The sequence below is a fragment of the Capricornis sumatraensis genome, chromosome 2 (genome assembly GCF_032405125.1).
Source record: "Capricornis sumatraensis isolate serow.1 chromosome 2, serow.2, whole genome shotgun sequence".
In the NCBI taxonomy this organism is placed as follows: Eukaryota; Metazoa; Chordata; class Mammalia; order Artiodactyla; family Bovidae; genus Capricornis; species Capricornis sumatraensis.
In genome coordinates, this window is record NC_091070.1 from 199,282,340 (window position 1) to 199,309,337 (window position 26,998).

Consider the following 26,998-nt stretch of genomic DNA (forward strand, 5'->3'; position numbering starts at 1 on the left):
TCCATCTACAGAATAGGGGTTTGGATCAGATGACCTTTAAGGACGACATGGCGTCTGGGGGTTAGGACCAGGACTTGAATGGAAATGAACAAGACTCCATGCTGGGCACTGGATTCCCTGTGAAACACCCAGAGAAAAAGTCCATGTGGCCCTGAGTCAGTTTGGGGCCAACAGGAGGAAAGAGAAGACGACCCACTAGCTATCCCTCCCCTACCTGAAAGCCTCCCCCTCGCTCTTGGGCAGAAGAAATGCAGAGCCTTCTTTCTGGCCATAAAGTACCTCCCCAGCACCCTCCATCCATACCTCACCTTGCACTTGATGATCCTGAAACACCAAAGTGCTTATTTCGATTTCATCGCGGGCTCTGCTCTGCACTCTTGCTCACACTGACCCCATGGTCTGGAATTCCTGCCCGCCCCCGTTGGCCCTCCTGGAACTGCGAGTTCCCAGTTCCCTTCTCAGCACCCATTCAGGCACTACCATCTGTGGGAAGCACTCGGGGTCCCCAGGCTGAGCCCCACAGCCCAACACTTACCTCCTGGCCCACGGCAGATGGAGTGTGAGTGAAGGAGAAAATGTGGGTGGGGAAGGATTCCGGCCAAGGTGTCCCACAAAGACGGGATATCTGGGGAGAGTGACAAGGTGGGTGGAAAGGTAGATTAAGATGAGGCTGGAGAAGGCCCTCCACTCCCACCAAATCCAACCTTTCTAGACGCCTGAGGTGAATAATAACACACAAGGAGGAAAATTCGAGGACTTCTAAGCGCACTCCAAAACCCTTATTCTTTCTCCTCCAATACAGAATAAAACATTAAAATGGGAATCAAAATCTCAGAGTTTTAGAATGTTCCAGCAAAAAGTTCTCCCTCTCAACTCAAGTAGACCCATGTTGGGGACAGGATAGGAGAGGGATAACCCCAGTCTGAGGACAGAGAGGAGGAGGCCCAGGGAAGTAAGGCCACTTGCCCCTGATAACACCATACTGGGGGGGCAGAGGGTGGCGTTTAAAGGAGGAATGCTTTAAAATAATATGACATCTAAAAATAGTGTGGGGCCTGGCCTGGCTGACTCAAAGGGGTCAGGTTTTATGGCTACCCCCATCTGCTTTTCTGGGACGGTGTGGCTCAGCCTGCTCCAGTTATAGTTTTTCCATGAGCTCGGCTCAGGTTTCCCCGTCCCAGTGGTGAGCCCATGGGTCAGTGCCTAATTTTCCAACGTTTATCTTTCCCATTTACAATTTCCCCACGTAAATGGCCAACTCTGTGGGTCCCCTGTGTCTCAAACTCCAGGCCTAGAATTCAGGGTAACCAGGCATGCAACCTTCTCACAGTTCTCAGAAAAGCCTAGAGCCATTCGTAAGGGCCATGCCATCAGGACTGGGCCCCAGGGAGCTACTTCCTGTATCCCACTGAGATACCCCCTCCCGCTATTGGGATGCTGCCTCATTCAGTCCCTCATCTGCAGACCAGCTCCCTCTTGAGTTCTGTACCCCGAGCCAATGAAACACACACGGCTATGGCTATGGCACCTTCCCTGCCCTCAGAGCGAGAATGCTGGAGTGGGATGCCATTTCCTCCTCCAGGGGATCTTCCCGACCCAGGGATCAAACCCAAGTCTCCTGCAACTCCTGCACTGGCAGGCAGACTCTTGACCACTGAGCCCTCGGGGAAGCCTGCAATGGATGAGGCAGATCAGAGGCTGGGTCACCTGGACAGCTGCTCTGCAAGCCAACTGATCTCTGAGGAGCAGGGGGAGTTGAGCTGCTCAGGCCCAGTTCCTCTTCCCCAACTCCACAATCAGATATGTCCCTCCTTCCCTGCCCTTACTCCCCAGAGAGCATCCAGAAGAAGAAGCATCCTTAGGAGATTAGAGAAAGCCTCAAAAGGAGGTCACTTAAGGATGGATTTGAAGTTGGTTAGAATCTACAGTACTCTTGCCTGGAAAATCCCACGGATGGAGGAGCCTGGTAGGCTGCAGCCCATGGGGTCACAAAGAGTCGGACACGACTAAGCGACTTCACTTTCACTTTTCCCTTTCCTGCATTGGAGAAGGAAATGGCAACCCACTCCAGTGTTCTTGCCTGGAGAATCGCAGGGATAGGGGAGCCTGGTGGGCTGCCGTCTATGGGGTCGCACAGAGTCAGACACGACTGAGGCGACTTGGCAGCAGCAGCAGCAGCAGCATCTACAGTAAGCCTGATTTATCGAAATCTTGAGAGAAACCAGTTTTGAACATCAGAGTAACTGTATTGTACTATCTTGCTTCCTTCACAGGACATTCTAAAGCAACTGTTGAGTCTCTCATGCTTATCTCATTTTCACAACCACTAACTCAACCTGTTCTCTGGTGGACATTATTGGCCCACTGTACAGATAAATGAACTGAGGTTCAGTGAACAGCAGCCACTGTAGTTAGGAAATGATAGAAATAACAGAGTTGACATAAAAACACCCTGGAAGCCCGTCTTTCCCCATGATTGCTCTGGAAGATCCACATGAGGCTGACTTGGGACTTGCTGGTTTGAGAGAGAACCCTCTCAAATCCATCTCATGGATATGCATCTGGTTTCCCTTGGCTCATTGGCAATTTGCCCTCCACTCTCCCTTAGGTGAAAGTGAGAGTTAGTCACTCAGTATGTCTGACTCTGTGTGATCCCATGGACTGTACCCCACCAGCCTCCTCTGTTACGTGGAATGGCTGAAAACTCAACGTTCAAAAAACTAAGATCATGACATCTGGTCCCATCACTTCATGGCAAATCAATGAGGAAACAATGGAAACAGTGGCAGATTTTATTTTCTTGGCCTTCAAAATCACTGTGGATGGTCTAATCGCAGCCATGAAATTAAAAGACACTAGCTTCTTGAAAGAAAAGCTATGAAAAACCTAGACAGCATATTAAAAAGCAGAGACATTACTTTGCTGACAAAGGACCATATTATAGTCAAAGCTATGGTTTTTCCAGCAGTCATGTATGGATGTGAGAGTTGGACTCTAAAGAAGACTGACTGCCGAAGAATTGATGCTTTCACACTGTGGTGCTGGAGTAGACTCTTGAGAGTCCCTTAGATATCAAGATCACACTGGTCAGTCCTAAGGGAAATCAACCCTGAATACTCATTGGAAGGACTGATGTTCCGGAAGCTGAAGCTCCAATACTCTGGCCACCTGATGTGAAGGGGCCTCTCACTGGAAAAGATCCAGACGTTGGGCAAGATTGAGGGCAGGAGATGGGTTGGTTTGATGGCATCACTGACTCAATGGACATGCGTTTGAACAAACTCCAGGAGATGGTGAAGGACAAAGAAGCCTGACGTGTTCATGGGGTCAAAAAGAGTTGGACATGACTCAGTGACTGAACAATGACTCCTGCTGGGGTCCAGCCCCGGTGGACCCAGGGAAGTCGAAGGTGGGGAAGGAGTCGGCGTCCTTCGAAAAATACATATTTAATTACAGATATATAAAGAGATTAGAAATGGATAGTGTAGTAGGAAAATTAGTGGAGAAAAAGAGGCTGAATAACTTGGTTTACGTGGAATAGCATCCATGCTCCAGATGGGAATTCAGCCAGAAAAACGGGGAGCAAGAAAGAATGACACGGGGGTATCAGTCTTTCCAGAAACTGATCCGATTTCTTTATTTTGGGGTTTGCTTATATACCTTTTGTTACATATAGGGATGAATACAGAGTCACGCGGGGGTCAGCAGTCCTGACCTTAATCAAAGTCAGGTGCTTCACATAAAAAGGTCTTAGGGATTTTACATCATCTTCTGGCCATGAGTGAGACCTGCTGACATTTTATGATCCTTTCTTTCTGATAACCAAAAAACTTATTTTTTTCCAAGGGTGTTTTTTCTTAAACCAGGCACCACCCTCCAAATAAAGTTACATTCCTATAGGATGAGGGTGTAGTGAGTTACAATCAAGAAAGGAATTTATTTAACCCAAGGTTAACATGATTAATCTTAAAGGTTAATACTTATTTCTCCTATATGCTAGTTATATTCATTATAAGGGCAGGGAATATGGAGATTTAGCAGCAAACACCAACCCAACAAATGAAAATCCTTTCACCAATGTTCCCCTTAAGATCTATTTAGTCTTAAGATAGTGATAAAGTTACATTTTTACATAGCAAGGACACAGTGATTTATAACAAAGTACAGTGATCTATTACAAAAGAGAAAATTCATTAACTCAAAAAGTCTAGTATTGCTAACCTTAAAAACTACTATATTTCCTTTTCTATATTGCAAATACATTGATTAATATATTCCCAGGTGCCTAAGGATATGGAGGCCTGGTGGCAATCATTGACTCAACAATGAGAAAAGCCCTATGCTAATTAAGACTCTCAAAATACTCCAAAACTCTCTGTGCTGTTTATGGTTGAGAGGTAGTAAACAATCATGTGTGTAGTGGCAGGAGTATGGATAATCCTGTCACACAAGCTAGTCTGTCAGCAGAGAGGTTTGACCTAAGTCATCCTTGGCACACCCAGAGCAGGGAATTAGCAGCAATTATTAGCACAACAAATGAAAAACACTTCACCAATATAATTCCTAACCAACCCACTATACTAATAATTTCCAACTCCCCAAAAGAATTTGCCTTTAGTAAGTCTAGAACATCTCATGCCTCTCAGATTGGGAGGCTGTAAACAATCACGTGTGGCCGGACGAACCTATACAGGCGGGCTAGATAACCTTCAGAGGAGTCCGTAAGCTGAAACACTCTTGTGACGCCCAAGAATTTTTATTGCCTTGGAGCTGCACGTTTATTCCTTCTCCGAGAAAAACGGTTATAGGGGAGAGCATAAAACAGACTCTGGTTTTGGGGTAGATGCTCGGGAACAGGGGGTTTCCTGAGGCTTGATCAAGCTTTTGCGTATGCCAAGCCTCCTTCCTCATGACCTTTGCCATGGGCGGAGTTCCTCACGCTGGCCCCGGCAGACTCCCTTAGTTGATCTCAGCCAGTCTCTTAGTTTTAAATGTTTCTGTGCTGAGGACACCCAAATCTAACTCCAAAGCTGTGAACTCTAGGTGCATTGCCATAGGTATCTAATTGGCATCGCCTACTTCCCTCTCTCAGTCTTGACTGACACCTCCAAATTCTGCTCCTCCTTGTCTTCCTGCTGCTGCTGCTGCTGCTGCTGAGTCGCTTCAGTCGTGTCCGACTCTGTGCGACCCCACAGACGGCAGCCCACCAGGCTCCCCCGTCCCTGGGACTCTCCAGGCAAGAACACTGGAGTGGGTTGCCATTTCCTTCTCCAATGCAGGAAAGTGAAAAGTGAAAGTGAAGTCGCTCAGTCGTGTCCGACTCTTCGCGATCTCATGGACTGCAGCCTACCAGGCTCCTCCATCCAAGGGATTTTCCAGGCAAGAGTACTGTCTTCCTGAATCTCAGGCAAAGGCTCCACCATCCACGTGGTTGCTCACCTGAAGATCTTCTTTGATTCCTCTGCCCCTCACATCCCTCATCCAATTCATCAGAAAACTTTGCTCCTCAGAAACATATTCCCCATCTGTCCACATCTCTTCACCTAACTTCTCAGTCAAGTCACCACCCTCTGTCTCCAGGACCCTGAAGTAGCTTCTGGATAGGACTCCCTGCTGCTGTGTTGCCCCGCCTCTTCCCCCAGCATCAGTTCAGTTCAGTTCAGCCACTCAGTCATGTCCGACTCTTTGCGACCCCATGAACCGCAGCACGCCAGGCCTCCCTGTCCATCACCAACTCCCGGAGTTCACTCAGACTCGCGTCCATCGAGTCATTGATGCCATCCAGCCATCTCATCCTCTGTCGTCCCCTTTTTCTCCTGCCCCCAATCCCTCCCAGCATCAAAGTCTTTTCCAATGAGTCAACTCCTCGCATGAGGTGGCCAAAGTACTGGATTTTCAGCTTTAGCATCATTCCTTCCAAAGAAATCCCAGGGTCGATCTCCTTCAGAATGGACTGGTTGGATCTCCTTGCAGTCCAAGGGACTCTCAAGAGTCTTCTCCAACACCACATTTCAAAAGCATCAGTTCTTCGGCGCTCAGCCTTCTTCACAGTCCAACTCTCACATCCATACATGACTACTGGAAAAACCATAGCCTTGACTAGACGGACCTTAGTTGGCAAAGTAATGTCTCTGCTTTTGTCATGCTCCACCCCATATCCCCATAACAGAGCAGTCTTCACAAGTGTAGATGAGCTCAAGTTACACCCTTGCCAAAAACTCTCTACTGGCAATTAAAACATAATCCAACCTTCTTGTGCTGGTCTCCCAGGCCCTGTTTAATCCAAGCACCTGCCCCCTGTCCTTATCTCCTTGCTTGCCCCTAGCCCCCTTCCTTCTGGTCCTCAGACACACCAAACCTGGTCTAGTCCCAGGACCTCTGCAGTAGCTGCCTGGTCTGTTAGAATGCTCCTCCTCAAGAACATCCCATTGGCTCTCTTTGTAAATGCTTCATCATTGTTAAATGGACCTACCAAAATAGCCACCCCCAATCAATCGGAGTTCTCCTGGTGTCTTGTTTCAGAGGCTTGGTGACTGTCTCTGTTACAGCTCCTGGGCAGCAGGCATGTTGCCTGTCGTCTTCTCCACCCTGACTTCCTGTGCTCAGGTGTTCTCAGGAGCAGGGCTGGGCCAGGGCAGGCATTGAATGACTGAATCGATGAATGAATGAATGCAGCAGCTCGCACTTCCAGTGTGAGAACTCAATGCACAGTTTTGGAGGAATAGTCACGATTCATACCTCTCTGCCACACACACGTGTGCACATAATGTATGTAATAGCCACAGAGACAGGAAGGCATGCAAGTCAGAAATATTTACTAATGACATGACTTTGGAAGACCTTGTAATTCTTCTGAACCTCAAATTCCTTCTCTGAAAATGGGGCTAATAGTACTTACTGAGAGAATGTGAGGATTTAGTGTCTGAAAACCATCAATGCCAGTGCCTTGCAGTGGGTGGGTTCACCAGACGGCATCTGTCACTGTTATTTTTGGTTCTTATCACATGACTCTTGGATCCCTTGCCTCGTCAAATAAGCCCAAAGACTCTCATGTCTTCTCACTCCTCTTGTCATCCCTCACTGTGTGTTGCTTTGAAATTAGAAAGAACCAAGATCAAGCCCTGACTCTACCACTTACAGCTTTATGATCTTGGGCAGGTGTCTTGACCTCTCTGACCTCCAGTCTCTTTATTTTAAAATGATGCTGACGAAAGTCCTACACCCAGTGATGTGAGGACCAAATGAAATCAAGTGCTAGAGAGATGCCTAGCACTGGTACAGGTGCACGGTAGGTGTTTGAAGGGTGGCTGCTGCTGCCGTCTGTCCATGCCTACCCTCAGGTGCATGCGCTCACACACACACCCTACTCTGATCTTGGCTGGGTGCAAGAGCTACTGATCTGAACTCTAGAGATGGCATCAGTTAGAATTATTTTTAAAATCTCATCTGTTTTAACAGGAAGCGTCTGTCAATAAAATGCAGCATTAATCAATGAACTATCAAAGGTCCTGGATTTCAGGGCCTGGCTATCCATGAAGGCTGAGCAAGAGGTTCCCAGGTCCAGCTTTCATTTACATGGTGTTTCTCCCTAGAGCCACTGAATCTTTGGTGAGCCCCAAGAGGAGAGGGGTTTGTCTGGCCCAGGCCAGGAGCCTCTGTCTGCTGACCCTGAGCCATGCCCCTCTGAGAACTGGGCATCCCTCCCCAGGAGTATAATGACCAGTACCTGGGTTCATCTCCACTTGATCCCTGAAGACTAAAGCTATTTGATTTATATCTGAGACTCCAGCGGTCAGTCTAATGCCTAACATAGGAAAGGCACTAGATGAAATATTTTATAGAAAATAAATGAGTGAAGATTGAATAAACGAACAAATAATTTAGTTGCAACAATAATAATTATAACTAATATTTACTATACCACTCAACCATGTGCCAGGCACCATTTGAAATGCTTTTCACGTATTGACTCACTGAGTTTTCACAATAACCTCATGAAGTAGGAACTCCTATTTAGCCCCATTTTGCAGATGAGGTACTAAAGCACACAACGATTAGTAACTTGTCCACAGCTGCACACAGTTAAGTGCAGTAACTGGAATTCCAATCCAAGCAGCAGGAGCCCAGGGCCAGCACTCATAATCCTGACATTGTGTCACACATTCATTCATTCATCACTCCTTGGACACCTACACTGTGTCTGGTCCTGGGAGGAACTCTAGAAATGCACTGATGGATTAGACCCAGGTCTTCCAAAGAGGTCACAGCCTAGTGAAAGAATTACAGACACAGCAACATGTAATTATGGCAAGACAAGGACATGGCTGAGTGTGGGAAATTTCTGTGGCAGAGGTTCACACAGCCAGGCCATCCTGGTCAGGTCAGGGAAGACTTCTTGGAGGAAGTGGTCCTTGACTATATTGGCCAGCTATGGGATGGGGAAAGGACATCCAAATAGAGGGACAGTATGTGCAAAAGCACAGAAGTAAGGCAGCATAGCACATGCTGAGAGTGGCAAACACCTGGCGAAAGAGGCAGTGGGGACTGTGCTCGGGCATGGCAAGAGAAGAGGTTAGGAGCTACCAAGGCCAGCTTGGGGGAGGCCAGTATACTCTGCAGAGGATCAGACTTTGTCCCTCTCACATGTGCGGTCCGTGGAAGAGCCTGCGGCTCTCACTGTCAGATTGTTATGACTTAGAGAATGACTGCAAGAGGATGAGGAAGAATGAGGTCACTGTACACGGCAAAAAATCACACACACAAACCCACTGTGAGCACAAACACATCAACCATATGTGCCTGCACACATGCTAGACACACACACACACGAATACACACACCCATGTGCACCAGAAGCAGGAACACAGGTGTGAAAATCGTGGACTAGAGATGATGACTTTTAACAGATCCTAGATTGGGCTCCCCTGAGCAGGATCCCCTCCATCTGAACCTGGAGTCCTGGCCCCTCACCACCATTCCACTCGAGTATTTCCATCCCTGCCTGCTGAGGAAGTTGGCCACTGCCTAATAGGAGTTCAGTGTGGGGACCGAGGATGCCCATGCCTGAGGCGGGGTCAGCAGCCATGGCACAGGCCCAGGTTCCCTCCCAGAGGGCGAAGATGGTGGGATGGTTGAGGCACCAGCATAGATGTGAGGAAATGATTTTCCAGGGACTTGTGGCCATGAGCGCTCACAACCTGGAGGAAGAACTTGGAGACAAGACCAGACGACCCGGGGTTCTGAGACAGTCCACAGCCTGTTGCCTGGGACCAGGAGCAGGTGGCTCCTCCAGCCCCTCCTGAGCAATCTCCAGGATCCCGCCGCAGGACTCCGTCATTGCCCCTGGAGCCCAGCCTTCTCCCCCAGATTCTGCACGTCCCTCTTTCAGACAATAATTCTAATGCCATTCTCTCCCCTGTGATTTCAGCACGAGGCATCATGGCATATGAGCAGAAAGAGCTACTTGTCAACCAGCTGTCCCTGTGTTAAAGTCCTGTCTCTGTCACCATCAGCCCCAAAGACCCACTATGTGTCTTTGCTAAGTTACTCTACCACTCGGAGCCTCACTCTGAGATCTTCTTCTCACTTCTGTGATCTGGAATTAGTAAAATCCACCTGGTAGATCTGGTGTGAAGATTACCCACTATAGAATCCAGAACTTAGAAAGAGAACGAATACCCTCTCCTACTTCCTGGTCAGCCCGCATCTCTCCTGGTGAGAGGCAGTCCTCAGCACCCTAGAGCTAATGTGTCTGCTTTACATCTACGACTCTGTTCTCTCCATAGGGAAGTGGTATTTTCCATCAAGAAGTCTGCAGCCTTATCCCCAATCACTGCTCTTTACTTCCTGTGAGTGCAGAAGAAGCTGCGTCTAACCAACGGGGCAGGTGAAATGGACGGCGGGGCAAAGAGGCCCCCGTGAGCCCTGAGAGTTCTTGCTGGCCCTGTCCAGATGGGGGCCCCACTCCACCCCCCACACTCCCCGCCAATGCCACTGTTCTGCAGAGGATCACGTGAGGCTTGGGAAAGGCCCCTGCACTCGCCCCTCACCACACTCGAAAGATTCTCCTCCTGCAAACTCCCAGGGGGCCAAGATTGTATTGGGGACCACTTAGGACCTCATGGTTTTCCATGAGAATGAAGAGAAATGAGATCAGGGTTGAAAGTGCTCAACTGGCCAAAAGACATCACTGGGTTGGGAAAATGAAAGAGCACCATGAAGACGGACAAGTCAGCTCCCCCAGAAGAGGGGGTGGAGGTGTCCTCCCCTGAGTGAGGAGGAAGAGGCTCTCTGTTCCCATCATCGGCGAGCCAGCAGGCCTATGCCGACGGAGCCTCCCTCCCTCTCCACGCCGCGCCAGGCCGTCCTTCCTCTCTTCTCCTCTCCCCGCCTCCCTTTCTTTCTCCCCATTCCTCTCGGTCCATCCCTCCTTCTCTTTCTCAGCCCAGCCCCAGCCGCTGACCTGAATGCACATGGATGAGACAAGGCCTCACTTTCTCTTTTTGTAAATTGTAAATAAACACACACACACACACACACACACAGAGACTTGCCAAATAAATGGCTTATTCCACTGACATGCATGGTATCCTAACCTTTTACAAACCCCCAACAAACTCAAAGTTCCAGAGACCCTATGGTGGGGTGGTGGACTGAGCCATCCTAACTGACCCTATCTAACCCACATTTGCACTGTGTGGGACACTGTGCCCAGTGCTTCAATGTCAACTCATAAAACTGAGAAAACATCAATTGTTATCATCAAAGAATGGGCTGAGGGTGCGGGGAGAAGGAAATTTTATTCAGTGCTACACTGAGTTTACAAATAAACTTGGAGAGAAATAACAGCTATGCAATCCATCAATGTGGTGTATCTATTCTTTCATTAAGGGTTTCTTTTCTTTTAGTAAAATTTAATTTTTTTCTTCAAAAAGATCTTATACATTCTTGACAAGTTAATTCCCAGACATATAATAGCTTTTGCTGCTATCGTTTAAAAAAACTAAAGATATCATACACACTATGATATTTTCTAGTTAGTTACTACTGTTGTTAAGGAACACTTAATCTTTTGCAGTTATAACATGGAGCTGACATCAAACAGTTCAGAAAGTAAGAAAACAAACCCCTACATACTCACCATCCAGATTGGAAAAAATAAGCATACAGTGGAAGATCTCTAGGGACCTCTGCCAACCCCCATTCCTCTCCTGCCCTACAGAGGTCATCAATATGATAAATGCCTACTGTATACATTATTATGAATGTGCTTACACTCTTCCTATACCCCTGCACACACGTCAAGTTCACATGAGCATAAACATTATATAGTTTCCTTTCGCCTGTCTTTAAACTTTATACAAATGTTATCATACTATCTATCCTGCAATTTGCTTTTTCTGGATTGCTTTGGTTTTGTTCAATACTGTGTTTGTAAGGTTTACTCACATTGATTTATGTAGCTCTGGCTCTTTTATCTTTACTGATACATAGTGCTTTCCAGTTTAAGTTATAACACAATTGGCTCACCATTTCTGCTCTTGATAAACATTTAAAGTCGTATCCAAATGTTTCTTACTCTTTTAAACAATGTTGTAAGATGTATTTCTGGGCATGCCTCCTCTTGTGAGAATCATGTTGTTGTTATTCAGTTGCTAAGTCGTGTCCAGCTCTTTGTGACCCCATTGACTGCAGCACGCCAGGCTCCTCTGTCCTCCACTGTCTCCCAGGGTTGCTCAAACTCATGTCCATTGAGTCAGTGATGCTATCTAACCATCTCTTCCTCTGCCGCCCCCTTCTCCTTTTGCCCTTGATCTTTCCCAGTTCAGTTCAGTTCAGTCGCTCAGTCGTTTCCAAACATTTGCGACCCCATGGACTGTGGACCGCAGCAAGACAGGCTTCCCTGTCCATCACCAACTCCCGGAGCTTGCTCAAACTCATGTCCATCGAATTGATGATGCCCTCCAACCATATCACCCTCTGTCATCCCTTTCTCCTCCCACCTTCAATATTTCCCAGCACTGGGGTCTTTCCAAATGAATCAGTTCTTCACATCAGCTGGCCAAAGTATTGGAGCTTTAGCTTCAGCATGAGCCCTTCCAGTGAATATTCAGGACTGATTGCCTTTGGGGTTGACTAGTTTGATTTCCTTGCCGTCCAAGGAACTCTCCAAGAGTCTTCTCTAACACTACAGTTCAAAAGCATCAGTTCTTCGGCACTCAGCTTGCTTTATGGTCCAACTCTCACATCCATACATGACTACTGGAAAAACCATAGCTTTAACTAGATGGACCTTTGTCAGCAATGTAATGTCTCTTTTTAATATGCTGTCTAGTTCGGTCATAGCTTTTCTTCCAAGGAGTAAGCATCTTTTAATTTCATGGCTGCAGTCACCATCTGCAGTGATTTTGGAGCCCAAGAAAATAAAATGTCTCACTGTTTCCATTGTTTCCCCATCTATTTGCCATGAAATGACAGGACCAGATGCCATGATCTTCGTTTTCTGAACATTGAGCTTTAAGCCAACTTTTTCACTCTCCTCTTTCAGCCAGAGGCTCTTTAGTTCCTCTTCACTTTCTGCCATAAGGGTGGTGTCATCTGCATATCTGAGGTTATTGATATTTCTCCTGGCAATCTTGATTCCAGCTTGTGCTTCTTCCAGCCCAGCATTTCTCATGATGTACTCTTCATATAAGGTAAACAAGCAGGGTGACAATATACAGCCTTGATGTACCCCTTTCCCAATTTGGAACCAGTCTGTTGTTCCATGTCCAGTTCTAACTGTTGCTTCTTGACCTGCATGCAGATTTCTCAGGAGGCAGGTCAGGAGGTCTGACTATGTGGATCACAACAAACTGTGGAAAATTCCTAAAGAGATGGGAATACCAGACCATCTGATCTTTCCCAGCATATACATATATAGTAACTATGAATTATATATATGAACTATGAATTCTATATATATGAAATGTATGTGTGTCTCTATCACGTAATACCAGCTTGCACTCAAAGTGGTTTTACCGATTTACCTTCTCGTCTACAGCATATGAGCACTCCCATTGCTCTATAATTCCTTCAGCACTTGAACTTATCAAGTTTCATGTTTTTGCAGATCTAATGTGTACATAATATATTCACCATATGATTTTATTTTGTTTTCCTCTAATTAGCAGTACATTTGAGCACCATTTCAAAACTGTATCAGCTCTTCAGGTTTCCTTTTCTGTGAACTGACTCTTCCTGTATTTTATTTTTCTGTAGAGTTCTTTACATTTGCTAACTGATTTGTAGGTCCTTCTATACATTTTGAGTACTTGTTACATTTTTGGTTATATGTGTTGCAAATATCTTTTCCCAATCTGTGACTTCTCTTTTCTACTTTGTTTATTTTGTCTTTGAAGGCACATAAATGTTTAAAATTTAATGTAGTCAAATCTATCCATCTTTTCCCATCCTGTTTGTGTTTTTATGTGAATTGTTTAAGAAATCCTTTTATACCCTGAGGTCATAAAGATATTCTCCCATATTTTCTTCTAAAAATGTTAAGTTTTTTGTTTGCATATTTTCCCATATTGATTCTAAAATTAATTTTTGTACAGAGTGAGAGGGAGAAGTCCAATTCTAAATTTTCTAGGTAGATAACAATTTTCCCAACATAATTGACAGAATTAACCATCATTTTTCTACTGCTTTGGAATGCTCCCTCTACCATGTTAGTTTCCATATAATTGGGGGTCAGTTTCTAGTCTCTCTATTCTGATCCATTGTTCCATTATCTAAACTTGTGCTGAATACTACATTTTTTTCACTTGTGAAAATTTTAAAATTTCATTAGAGTATTTAATTATTTAAATAATTAACACACTGATATAGGACAAAAAGTTTCCATCCCACATCTATCCCCATCCCACTTCTGAACAGATAGGAACAGGCTTTTTATGTATATTCAAGCAAATATAAGCATATACTCCACCTTCCATCTTTTTATACAAATGCCAGTGTACCAAATACACAAGATTTTTCACCTGATGCTAGGGTCTAGAGACCTTTCCATGTCAGTACATTGAGAGTTTCCTCACTCTTTGGTACAGTTTTATGATTTCCCTTGTGTAGAAATAACATGTGTGACAAAGGTTTTAAAAGTCATTCACCTAGTGATGGACATTTGGACTGCTTCCAACCTTCTATTACAAATAACTCTGCATATGTCATTTCCTTTATGTACAAATCTATTTTTAGAGTAGATTCTTAGAAATGAAATTGCTGGGTCAGAGAATGTGATGGTTAATTTTATGTGTCAGCTTGACTGGGCGGAAGGATGCCCAAATATCTGGTAAAACACTATTTCTGGGTGGTTTGTGAGAACCTTTCCAGAATACTGGAGGTTAGCATTGGATTCAGTGGACTGAGTAAAGATGATGACCCTCAGGTGATCACGTGCACGTGGGCAAAACCCAATCCATTGAGGGCCCAATAGAATAAAAAGATGAAAGAAGGGCAAATCCCCTCTCTCTTTTTGAGCTGAGGTGTCCATCTTTTCCTGTTTCTGGTTCTTGGGCCTTTGGACACTGAGACTTAAGCCAGTAGCCCCCTGGGCCATAGGCCTTCAGCCTGAAACTAGGAGTTACACCATCAGCTCCTCTGGTTCTCAGGCCTTTGGACTCAAACCAAATTATACCACTGGCTTTCCTGGTTCTCCAGCTTGCAGAGGGCCAAGACTATGGGGCTTCTTGGCTTCTACAACCACACAAGTCAATTGCTATAATAAATCTCCATGGAATTCCCGTGTAGCTCAATCAGTAAAGAATCTGCCTGCAATGCAGGAGACCCGGGTTTGATTCCTAGATGAGAAAGACCCCCTGGAGAAGGAAACAGCAACTCACTCCACTATCCTTGCCAGGAGAATCCCATGGACAGAGAAGCCTGGCAGGCTGCAGCCCATGGGGTCGCAAGAGGCGGACACGACTCAACGACTAAACCACCATATACATATATACGTAAATCACTTAGAGACTTACGTTTGCTGTCACGCGTGCTTAGTCGCCCAGTCGTGCCCGACTCTTGGCGACCCTGTGGACTGCAGCACACCAGGCTCCCCTGTCCATCACCAACTCCCGGAGCTTGCTCAAACTCATGTCCATCGAGTCGGTGATGCCATCGAACCTTCTCGCCCTCTGTTGTTCTCCTCCTGCCTTCAATTTTTCCCAGCATCGGGATCTTTTCCAGTGAGTCAGTTTCTTCGCATCTACTGGCCAAAGGATTGGAATTTCAGCTTCAGCATCAGTCCTTCCAATGAATATTCAGGACCGATTCCTTTAGGAGTGACTTGTTTGATCTCCTTGCAGTCCAAGGACTCTCGAGACTCTAGTGCTGTATATGAGATATAGAGACTGGACGGCAACATATTGTCTCGGTTCTGCTTCTCTGGAGAACCCTAATACAGCCAACATTCACATTTGTAATTTGGGTAGGGTTTCACCAGATGGCCTTCCACAAGGACTGTACTAATTCACACCTACAAGTACGGCTTCCTCTGCCTTGTCAGCAGAGCAGGTTTTCAGATTCCAGTATATTTATCATTCTGACAGGTTAAAAGAAAATGATACCTTGGTGTAGTTTTAATCTGCCTGTCTATTATTATGCGTGAGGCAGAACCTTTTCCTGTGACTCATTTGTTCACAGCCTTTGCCTATTTTTCTACTGAGCATTTAGTACTTTCTCACTGATTTCTAGGACCACCTTATAAGCTGGGGAAATGAACCCTTTGATCAAATAGGAATATCAAATAATATTTCCCATTTAGTTATCTTTCGACTCTGCCTTTTGGCATAAAGATTTCCTTAATGCAACTTAATTTTTCTATCTTTTCTCTAATGTCATCTCTATTTTGAGTCTCTATTTGAAACATCTTCTCTATTTCAAGATTATAAAAGGATTCACTCATGTTTACTTCTAGCATATTTGTGGCATTATTTTACTCTTAAATCTTTGATCCACTTAGAATTTATTCTGGTATGTGGTACAAAGCATGGGATATATGAACCAAACTTTTATCTTTTTCCCACATGGCCAACCAGTGACCCTAACTACATATATTGAATAGTTAATGATCTCCTCCACTGATTTAGAGGCCAGTTTTTTTTTTTAATGTGCCAAGCTCCCATATATGTATTCACTTCTATTTCTGGACTTTCTATTATTTGATTAGCCTGTCTTGCTATTCATCTATCCATTCCTCACTATTTCAATTATTGAGACTTTCAATATAATATCTGGTACAGTTAGTCCCTTGATATTACTCCCCTTTTTAGAGTTTCCCTGAATATTTAGTTTCTTTATTTTTCACATGAACTTTAGAATCAGCTTATCTGGGTTAAAAAAAAATGTTGGTATTTTATTGGGATGACATTAAATTTAGAAGTTAACTTAGAGAGGATTGACATCTTTATGATGATGAGTCTTCTTAGCCAAAAGCATGGTCTTTCAGTTCAGTTCAGTTCAGTTGCTCAGTCATGTCTGACTCTTTGCAACTCCATGAATCGCAGCACGCCAGGCCTCCCTGTCCATCACCAACTCCCAGAGTTCACTCAAACTCATGTCCATTGAGTCAATGATGCCATCCAGCCATCTCATCCTCTGTGATCCCCTTCTCCTCCTGCCCCCAATCCCTCCCAGCATCAGAGTCTTTTCCAATGAGTCAACTCTTCGCATGAGGTGGCCAAAGTATTGGAGTTTCAGCTTTAGCATCAGTCCTTCCAATGAACACCCCGGACTGATCTCCTTCAGAATGTTGGTTGGACTTCCTTGCCGTCCAAGGGACTCTCAAGAGTCTTCTCCAACACCACAGTTCAAACGCATCAATTCTTCAGCACTCAGCTTTCTTTATAGTCCAACTCTCACATCCATACATGAGCACAGGAAAAACCATAGCCTTGACTAGATGGACCTTTGTTGGCAAAGTAATGTCTCTGCTTTTGAATATGCTATCTAGGTTGGTCATAACTTTCCTTCCAAGGAGTAAGCGTCTTTTAATTTCATGGCTGCAGTCACCATCTACAGTGATTTTGGAGCCCCCAAAAATAAAGTCTGACATCGTCTCCACTGTTTCCCCATCTATTTCCCATGAAGGGATGGGACCAGATGCCATGATCTTCGTTTTCTGAACATTGAGCTTTAAGCCAACTTTTTCACTCTCTTCTTTCACTTTCATCAAGAGGCTTTTTAGTTCCTCTTCACTTTCTGCCATAAGGGTGGTGTCATCTGCATATCTGAGGTTATTGATATTTCTCCCAGCAATCTTGATTCCAGCTTGTGCTTCTTCCAGCCCAGCGTTTCTCAGGATGTACTCTGCATATACGTTAAATAAGCACGGTGACAATATACAGCCTTGACATACTCCTTTTCCTATTTGGAACCAGTCTGTTTTTCCATGTCCAGTTCTAACTGATGCTTCCTGACCTGCATACAGATTTCTCAAGAGGCAGGTTAGGTGGTCTGGTATTCCCATCTCTTTCAGAATTTTCCACAGTTTATTGTGATCCACACAGTCAAAGGCTTTGGCATAGTCAATAAAGCAGCAATAGATGTTTTTCTGGAACTCTCTTGCTTTTTCCATGACCCAGCAGATGTTGGCAATTTGATCTCTGGTTCCTCTGCCTTTTCTAAAAACAACTTGAACATCTGGAAGTTCACGGTTCATGTATTGCTAAAGCCTGGCTTGGAGAATTTTGAACATTACTTTACTGTCGTGTGAAATGAGTGCAATTGTGCGGTCGTTTGAGTGTTCTTTGGCATTGCCTTTCTTAGAGATTGGAAATGAAAACTGACCTTTTCCAGTCCTGTGGCCGTTGCTGAGTTTTCCAAATTTGCTGGCATATTGAGTGCAGCACTTTCACGGCATCATCTTTCAGGATTTGCATTTACTCAAAAGTTTTCGTTGTTTCCTTGAAAGTGACTCAAGATTGTTTTTGTATTGCTCTTGCTCCTACCTGTTAACTTCATTGCAAAGTAGTTGATTTCATTGTTTTTGTTGTTGTTATTGTCTTTGTTCTTGTTAATGACATCTTTTCATTCAGTGTATCTTCCCAATGGTTATATTTATACAAGAAAGTAACTGATTACCTATTAACTTTACAGAGCCATCTTACTAAATCCTCTTACTCCTGGGACTAGCTTTTCAGTAGGTTCTTTAGGTTTTCCAGGACTACAATCATCTGCAAATAGTGATAGCTTGACGTCTCTTTTCCAGCTTTTACAACTCTCATTTTTTAACTTTGTCCCATTGCCTCATCTAATGGTATTGAGGTCTTGGGAAAACCCAGCAAATAATACCTTTCCTTGCCCAAATTCTGAACCAATTGAAAATAACACAGAAAGAGGCCAAATACACTTTATTGCTGATAAAATTTAGATATTAGAAAATGTGGCTTCTGTCTGACTTACACTCATTTATAAGCAGCCCTCTCCTAACAGCATCACCAGCTGAATGTTATGGGCTCTGATATGCAGCATTATCAGAATTAATTTTCTAAATATTCTACAATTTTAGGGTTTTTTCTCTTTGACCCAAGGCTTTCATTATTGTTGTTTCGTTTTAATTTCCAAGTAGAGTGACTCTTTGCTGATTTTACAATTAAATTTCTAATTTAGACTTATTGTAACCAGAGAATATTGTTCAAACTATTTTTTACTTTTTGTAATTTTTCAAGGTTTTCTTTGGGACTTAGTATTAATTTTAATAAATACTTTATAAGCAATTGAATAAAATTGGTGAATTATCTATATTATAGTATGCATTTAAAAATAATATTTAGTCTTCTCCATTCTTAATTATTCCTTATTCACTTGCCTCATCATGCACTAAGATTGCTACATTAAATCTCTCATTACTGGTATATTCAAAGTTATTTCTCCTCATGTCTCCTGTAGCTTCAGTTTCATGAATGTTGATGCTATATTATTTTGTGCATGGATAGATCTTCATAACTGTTATGGACAATGCTTCCAGGTGTTTCCATGCTTGTGTAGTCCCTCCCACTGTATACTCAGGGTTTGGGCTCTTCACGACCAACAGAACCGACAGAATAGGACAGAAATGATGATGCACATCACTTCTCAGAATAGGTTATGAAAGATCTCATGACTTCCATCTTGGTCCCTTTCTCTCTCTCTCCCTCCCCACGCCACCCCTAACCCCTCTCTCCACCCACCCCTCATCACCCTGTATTTGCTATGGGGAAACCAACTGTATGTTTGAACAGGCCCATGTGATGAGGAACTGAAGCTTCCTGCCAACAGTCAGGTGAATGAGCTTGGATGTGACTCTGCCAGTACCAGGGAAGCCTTCAGCTGCCTGCAGCCCTTGGCCAATGGTTTGACTGCGGCTTCTTCAGAGACTCTCCACCAAAACCACCCAGCTAAGCTGCTCCAGACTTCCTGATCTTTGGAAATTCTATGTGGTAATAAATGCTGTTTGTTTTAAACTTCTTGAGCTTTTGGGTAATTTGATATGCACCCGCAGATAACTAATAAATGTATTCTTTGTGCATTGCAAACTTTACATGATCATGTGCTTATATAATATTTGACTCATTTAATGCTTTTTGGCCTGAAGTCCTTCTTGTCTGATTATGTCTACTTTTTCTGTGCCTGATGTATTTTTGCCAAAACTTTTATTTTTAGCCTTCCTGAATTGCTTTGCTTTAGGCATATCTGTTTTACACTGTGCAGAATTTTTTTTCTTTGTGATCCAGTCTGAAAATCTTTTTCTTTAATTTTTTAAAGTATTATTTATTTGTTTATTTGGTTGTGCCTGGTCTTAGTTGTATCACGTGGGATCTTCAGTCTTCATTGCAGCATGGTGAAGTTTTTTGTTTCTGCATGTGACATTTTAGTTGTGATGTGTGTGATCTACTTCCCTGACCACGTATCAAACCTGGGCCCCCTGCATTGGGAGTGAGAAATCTTAGCCCCTGAACCACCAGGAAAGATCCCCCCAAAATCTTTTACCTTTAATTGGTGATTTTGGCCTGTTCACATTAGTTGATATAAGTGATATGTTTAGTCTTGGTATGTGCACATTATTCCGTATTGAAGTTATGCTAAAGTTCTTTACTATGTGATTTCTTTGCTTTATTTTCTGTGTGTAAAGTTATTCTGATGGCTAGAAAAAAATATTTATTTTTGTTGTTATTATACTCACCAGTTCAGTTCCATTCATTCCATTTGCTCAATCATGTCCGACTCTTTGAGACCACATGGACTGCAGCACACCAGGCTTCCCTGTCCATCACCAACTCCCAGAGCTTGCTCAAACTCATGTCCATCGAAACAGTGATGCCATCCAACCATATCATCCTCTGTCATCCCCTTCTCCTCCCACCTTCAATCTTTCCCAGCATTGGGGTCTTTGCAAATGAGTCAGTTCTTCGCATCAGCTAGCCAAAGTATTGGAGCTTCAGCTTCAGCATGAGTCCTTCCAATGAATATTCAGAACTGATTTCCTTTAGGATTGACTGGTTGGATCTCCTTGCTGTCCAAGGGACTCTCCAAGAGTCTTCTCCAATACCACAGTTCATAAGCATCAATTCTTTGGCACTCAGCTTGCTTTATGGTAAAACTTTCACATCCGTGACTACTGGAAAAACCATAGCTTTGACTAGATGGACCTTTGTCAACAAAGTAATGTCTCTTTTTAATATGCTGTCTATGTTTGGTCATAGCTTTTCTGCCAAGGAGCAAGCGTCTTTAACTTTCATGGCTGCAGTCACCATCTGCAGTGATTTGGGAGCCCAAGAAAACAGTCTGTCACTGTTTCCATTGTTTCCCCATCTATCTGCCATGAAGTGATGGGACCAGATGCCATGATCTTAATTTTCTGAATGTTGAGCTTGAAGCCAGCTTTTTCAGTCTCCTCTTTCACTTTCATCAAGAGGCTCTTTAGTTCCTCTTCACTTTCTGCCATAAGAGTGATATCATCTGCATATCTGGGGTTATTGATATTTCTTCCTGCAATCTTACTTCCAGCTTGTGCTTCATCCAGCCCAGCATTTTGCAAGATGTCCTCTGCATTTAAGTTAAACAAGCAGGGTGACAATATACAGCCTTGATGTACGCCTTTCCCAATTTGGAACCAGCCTGTTGTTCCATGTCCAGTTCTAACTGTTGCTTCTTGACCTGCATACAGATTTCTCAGGAGACAGGTAAAGTGAAAGTCGCTTGATCATGGAATTCTCCAGGCCAGAATACTGGAGTGGATAGCCTTTCCCTTCTCCAGGGGATCTTCCCACCCCAGGGATCAAATTCAGGTCTCCCACACTGAAGGCGGATTCTCTACCAGCTGAGCCACAATTGAAGCCTAAGAATATTAGAGTGGGTAGCTTATCCCTTCTCCAGTGGATCTTCCTGACCCAGGAATCAAACTGGGGTCTCTTGCATTGCAGGTGGATTCTTTACCACCTGAGCTATCAGGGAAGCCCTGGAGGCAGGTAAGGTGGTATGGTATTCCCATCTCTTTCAGAATTTTCCACAGTTTGTTGTGATCCACACAGTCAAAGGCTGTACTGTAGTCAATGAAGCAGATGTTTTTCTGGAATTCTCTTGCTTTTTCTATGATCCAACAGATGTTGGCCTGTTGATCTCTGGTTCCTCTGCCTTTTCTAAATCCAGCTTGAACATATGGAAGCTCTCGGTTCATGTACAGTTGAAGCCTAGCTTGGAGAACTTTCAGCATTATTTTGCTAGTGTGTGAGATGACTGCCAATGAAACTAAGCCAATGAAACTCAATGAAACTAAGCCATGCCGTGTGGGGCCACCCAAGATGGACGGGTCATGGTTGAGAGGTCTGACAGAATATGGTCCACTGGAGAAGGGAATGGCAAACCACTTCAGTATTTTTACCTTGAGAACCCCATGAACAGTATGAAAAGGCAAAAAGATGGGACACTGAAAGAGGAACTCCCTAGGTCAGTAGGCGCTCAATATGCTACTGGAGATCAGTGGAGAAATAGCTCCAGAAAGAATGAAGGGATGGAGCCAAAGCAAAAACAACACCCAGCTGTGGATATGACTGATGATAAAAGCAAGGTCTGATGCTGTAAAGAGCAATATTTCATAGGAACCTGGAATGTTAGGTCCATGAATCAAGGCAAATTGGAAGTGGTCAAACAGGAGATGGCAATAGTGAAAGTCAACATTCTAGGAATCAGTGAACTAAAATGAACTGGAATGGGTGAATTTAACTCAGATGACCATTATATCTACTACTGTGGGCAAGAATCCCTTAGAAGAAATGGAGTTGCCATCATGGTCAACCAAAGAGTCCGAAATGCAGTACTTGGATGCAGTCTCTGAAATGACAGAATGATCTCTGTTCATTTCCAAGGAAAACCATTCAGTATCACAGTAATCCAAGTCTATGTCCCGACCAGTAATGCTGAAGAAGCTGACATAGAATGTTTCTATGAAGACCTACAAGAACTTTTAGAACTAACACCCAAAGAAAGATGTTCTTTTCATTATAGGGGACTGGAATGCAAAAGTAGGAAGTCAAGAAACACCTGGAGTAATGGGCAAATTTGGCCTTGGAATGCGGAATGAAGCAGAGCAAAGGCTAATAGAGCTTTGCCAAGAGAACACACTCATAGCAAACACCCTCTTCCAACAACACAAGAGAAGACTCTACACATGGCCATCACCAGATGGTCAACACCAAAATCAGATTGATTATATTCTTTGCAGCCAAAGAGGAGAAGTGCTATACAGTCAACAAAAACAAGACCAGGAGCTGACTGTGGCTCAGATCATGAACTCCTTATTGCCAAATTCAGACTTAAATTGAAGAAAATGGGGAAAACCACTAGGCCATTCAGGTATGACCTAAATTGAATCCCTTATGATTATACAGTGGAAGTGAGAAATAGATTTAAGGGACTAGATCTGATAGACAGAGTGCCTGATGAACTATGGATGGAGGTTCATGACATTGTACAGGAGAGAGGGAGCAAGACCATCCCCAAGAAAAAGAAATATAAAAAAGCAAAATGGCTGTCTGAGGAGCCCTCATAAATAGCTGTGAAAAGAAGAGAAGTGAAAAGCAAAGGAGAAAAGAAAGATATACCCATTTGAATGCAGAGTTCCAAAGAATAGCAAGGAGAGATAAGAAAGCCTCCCTCAATGATCAATGCAAAGAAATAGAGGAAAACAACAGAATGGAAAAGACTAGAAATCGCTTCAAGAAAATTAGAGATACCAAGGGAACATTTCATGCAAAGATGGGCTCGATAAAGGACAGAAATGGTATGGACCTAACAGAAGCAGAAGATATTAAGAAGAGGTGGCAAGAATACACAGAAGAACTGTACAAAAAAGATCTTCAAGACCAAGATAATCACAATGGTGTGATCACTCACCTAGAGCCAGACATCCTGGAATGTGAAGTCAAGTGGGACTTAGGAAGCATCACTATGAACAAAGTGAGTGGAGGTGATGGAATTCTAGTTGAGCTATTTCAAATCCTGAAAGATGATGCTGTAAAAGTGCTGTGCTCAATATGCCAGCAAATTTGGAAAACTCACCAGTGGCCACAGGGCTGGAAAACATCAGTTATCATTCCAGTCCCTAAGAAAGGCAATGCCAAAGAATGCTCAAACTACTGCACAATTGCACTCATCTCACATGCTAGTAAAATAATGCTCAAAATTCTCCAAGCCAAGTTTCAACAATACGTGAACTATGAACTTCCAGATGTTCAAGCTGTTTTTAGAAAAGGCAGAGGAACCAGAGATCAAATTGCCAACATCTGCTGGATCATCAAAAAAGCAAGAGAGTTCCAGAAAAACATCTATTTCTGCTTTATTGATTATGCCAAAGCCTTTGACTGTGTGGATCACAATAAACGGTGGAAAATTCTGAAAGAGATGGGAATACCAGAGCACCTGACCTGCCTCTTGAGAAACCTGTATGCAGGCCAGGAAGCATCAGTTAGAACTGGACATGGAAAAACAGACTGGTTCCAAATAGGAAAAGGAGTACGTCAAGGCTGTATATTGTCACCCTGCTTATTCAACTTACATGCAGAGTACATCATGAGAAATGCCGGGATGGATGAAGCACAAGCTGGAATCAAGATTGCCGGGAGAAATATCAATAACCTCAGATATGCAGATGACACCACCCTTATGGCAGAAAGTGAAGAACTAAAGAGCCTCTTGATGAAAGTGAAAGAGGGAGTGAAAAAGTTGGCTTAAAGCTCAACATTCAGAAAACGAAGATCATGGCATCTGGTCCCATCACTTCATGACAAATAGATGGTGACACAGTGGAAACAGTGTCAGACTTTATTTTGGGGGGCTCCAAAATCACTGCAGATGGTGACTGCAGCCATGAAATTAAAAGACACTTACTCCTTGGAAGAAAAGTTATGACCAACCTAGATAGCATATTCAAAAGCAGAGACATTACTTTGTGAACAAAGGTCTGTCTAGTCAAGGCTATGGTTTTTCCAGTAGTCATGAATGGATGTGAGAGTTGGACTATAAAGAAAGCTAAGCACAGAAGAATTGATGCTTTGAACTGTGGTACTGGAGAAGACTCTTGAGAGTCCCTTGGACTGCAGGGAGATCCAACCACTCCATTCTAAAGCAGATTAGTCCTGGGTGTTCATTGGTAGGACTGATGTTGAAGCTGAAACTCCAATACTTTGGCCACATGATGCAAAGAGCTGACTATTTGAAAGGACCCTGATGCTGGGAGGGATTGGGGGCAGGAGGAGAAGGGGACGACAGAGGATGAGATGGTTGGATGATATCACCAACCTAATTGACATGAGTTTGTGTAAACTCCAGGAGTTGGTGATGGACTGGGAGGCCTGGCATGCTGCGGTTCATGGGGTCAGAAATTGTCAGACATGACTGAGTGACTGAACTGCACTGAACTGAACTGAGATGTGTGCAGTTGTGTGGTAGTTTGAACATTCTTTGGCACTGTGTTTCTTTTTTAGTCCTGTGGCCACTGCTGAGTTTTCGAAATTTGCTTGCATATTGAGTGCAGCACTTTAACAGCATCATCTTTTAGGACTGAAATAGCTCAGCTGGAGTTCCATCACTTCCACTAGCTTTGTTTGTAGTGATGCTTCCTAAGACCCACTTGCCTTCGCACTCCAGGATGTCTGGCTCTAGGTGAATGATCACACCATCGTGATTATTTGGGTCATGAAGATCTTTTTAGTATAGTTATTCTGTGTATTCTTGCCACCTCTTCTTATGTAATTCCTGTGGTTCTTTGTTTCTTTATACAGCATCTACTAGTTGTTTCCTATGAACAATGGTAAAGGGTTGTGTGTTGCTTTCTTCCCCTCTTCCCTCCTCTTCTCTACTCCTCAATTTTTGTTAATAATATTATCATTTTCTGTGCAGTTAAATATGTATATACTTCAATTATTTGATTTTTCAGCTAAAGAATATATGCTTTTTTTACTGTCATTTATAAAAGTAGATTGGCTTCCTATCTTTTTACTCCTATTCTCTGCACAGTTTACAAACAGAAAAGTTGTGTCATTTCTATAATTTTAGAAGGCAGTATATTTTGTTCTTTGGCCTAATCGTCACAGATTTTAGTTTTATAGTTTTAATTTACCATTGGTTGGTCATCCTGAAATCATGCACATTTAAATTGCTTGTCTGTAGCCTTTAAAATTAAAGAACTATTAATTGAAGGTTAGTTGGGATGTATAAAACAATTTTGGGGCCTCATTTTCTTTCCTTGAAGGTGTTATTTTCTCTTCTGTAGATATCATTCCACTGCCTGATACCATGAAAAGTTAACTTGAATAAGTCTCAGTCTATTCAGATCTTTTTTCCTCTTATACATGACCCAAACTTACCTGGGTTACCAAAATACTCTTTCTCTTTATAAGTAGAATAAACTTACTAAGCTATGCCCTGATTTTCTCATTCTGGATAAATATATAGAATCAAATTGACTTTACCTTATGAAAAATTTTCTTGAGTTAAACTTTTAAATATTAGGTGCAATTATTTTGGTTGCTTGCTTTGTTGTTGTTCACTCCCTAAGTGTCTGATTCTTTGTGACCCCATGAACTACAGCATGCCAAACTTACCTGTCTTTCGCTATCTCCTGGAATTTGCTCAAACTCAAGTCCACCGTGTTGATGATGCCATCCTATCATTTCATCCTTTATTGCCCTCTTCCCCTCTTGCCCTCAATGTTTCTCTGCATCAGGGTCTTTTACAATGAGTTGGCTTTTCACATCAGGTGGCCAAAGTATTGGAGCTTCCGCATCAGTCCTTCCAGTGAATATTCAGAGTTGATTTCCCTTAGGATGGACTGGTTGGATCTCCTTGTAGTCCAAGGGACTTTCAAGAGTCTTCTCCAGCACCACAATTTGAAAGCGTTAGCTTTCTTTATGGTCCAACTCTCACATCCATACATGACTACCGAAAAAACCATAGCTTTGACTATATGGACTTTGGCGGCAAAGTGATGTCTCTGCTTTTTAATATGCTGTCTATGTTTGTCATATGTTTCTCATGGCTTTCCTTCCAAGAAACAAGTGTCTTTTAATTTCATGGCTGCAGTCACCATCTGCAGTGATTTTTGGAGCCCAAGAAAAGGAAATCTTTCACTGCTTCCACTTTTTTCTCTTTTATTTGCCATGAAGTGATGGGACCAGATTCCATGATCTTAGTTTTTTTAATGTTGAGTTTCAAGCTAGTTTTTTTACTCTCTTCTTTTACCCTCATCAAGAGATTCTTCAGCTCTGGGGGTTCCAAAAGTACGTAAGTTGGATCTTCATTTTCTATTTTCTATATTAATCATTTTCTCTAAATCCTTTTTTAAAAATATATGTTTCATTTTGTTTACTTTTTCTCTTCTTTATTCCCTAGGTCACTTACTGTATTTTTTCAACATCTATTCTCCTTTGTGCTCTTTCTAAGCTGTCTTCATTTCTGAATTTTTTTTTCTTCTATTCCTTTCTTG